This window comes from Gekko japonicus, unplaced genomic scaffold, assembly GCF_001447785.1.
Source record: "Gekko japonicus isolate JY-2015 unplaced genomic scaffold, Gekko_japonicus_V1.1 scaffold847, whole genome shotgun sequence".
Lineage (NCBI taxonomy): Eukaryota > Metazoa > Chordata > Lepidosauria > Squamata > Gekkonidae > Gekko > Gekko japonicus.
Window position 1 is genome coordinate 407,199 of NW_015174868.1, and position 1,687 is coordinate 408,885.

The window sequence follows — 1,687 nt, forward strand, 5'->3', positions numbered from 1 at the left end:
TGACACCTTATGTGGCAGGAAGGCGTGATAAAAGTTTTAAATTCCTAAGAAGGATTGCAGTTCCTTCTTAGAGCCAAGCTTTGGGGCGTTTTGGATGGCCCGTACCTTTCCTTCAGTAGGGTGGACACCGTTAGCGTCGATTTGGAAACCCAAGAATTCTACGCTGGGTATTCCCAAATGACTTGGTCTTTTTTACTTTCAACCCAGCCTCTTGGAACCGACACAAAACGGACCTGAGGCATTCTGCCAGTTTGCCTTTGGACCAGCCGGCAATCAATACTTCATCGAAATAGGGGACCACCCCTGGCAGGTTCCTTAACAAGCCCTCCATTAGGCCTTGGAATATGCCTGGGGCCACGTTTACGCCAAACTGCAAGCGATTAACCCTGAACGCACCCCTGTGCGTCACAATGGTTTGCGTCATGGCGGCCTGGGGGTCTACTGGCAGCTGTTGATAAGCCTGAGCCAGATCTAATTTGGCGAAGACTTTACCCTCCCCTAATGATGCCAGCACATTACTATTACGGGGACTGGGTAAGAGTGCTGCTACAGAGCCTTGTTGATTGTGCATTTGTAATCAGCACATATTCGGATAGACCCGTCAGGCTTTACCGGTGTCACGATAGGGGTCTCCCATTTTGAGTGTGATATCGGTTCAAGCACACCTTGAGCCAAGAGTTTGTCCAGCTTGGACTCTATACGCGGTTTCAGAGAAATCGGTACCTTGCGATACTTAAGCCGTATAGGCGCTACAGCAGAATCTAGGTCAAACGTTACAGGTGGCCCCCTATACATTCCCAGAGTACCATCAAAAACATCTGCAAATTCCACATACAGTGAATTCAATTTATTTGCATTGACTTGGTTGCAAAAACTTAATGCAATTCTGAGGGCCTCAAACCAGTCTAAGCCCAACAGACTGGCTCGGTGCCCCTCGGCAACAAGGAAACTCAGAGACTCCTTGAACCCTTTGAATTGTACCTCAAATGTGGCTTCGCCAGCCACAGGGATGCACCTTCCCTGAAAATCGGAAAGGTGGATGGTGCTCGGCTGCAAACGCCTACGGCTCCATCACGGAAACAAACGTTGCAAGGCTTCAGAAGAAAGGACGGTCACTGACAATCCCGAGTCAACCTCCATCTCGCATGGTACGCCATTCAGCAAGACAGTGATGTGGATCTTCTTCTTTGCTCGCGATCCGGTCATAAGAACATAAGAGACGCCAATGTTGGATCAGGCCAAAGGCCCATCCAGTCCAACACTCTGTATCACACAGTGGCCAGAAATACCAGTGCCATCAGGAGGTCCACCAGTGGGGCCAGGACATTAGAAGCCCTCTCACTGTTGACCCCCCCAAGCACCAAGAAGACAGAGCATCACTTGCCCCAGAGCCCCTATCTGTACCTATTTTTTGTCTAGTGCTGGCTATAAAGCAAATCGTGATTACCATGGGTTTTAAATAAGGTTGACAAGTTCCTGCTGGGGGGGGCAGGGGATCTCCCAACTCCAGCAGGCCCTCTCCACTGCTGCTCAGCTGAAGTGGGGAGGGCGATCCCCAACATCCATTTGATGTCATATAAGACATTTGCAGTGCAACTCTAAATCATGGGACCAAGCCCCATTGAATAGACTTGAGTGGGGTTCTGAGGAGACCTGTTTAGGATTGCTCTCAACCATCTATCAGATT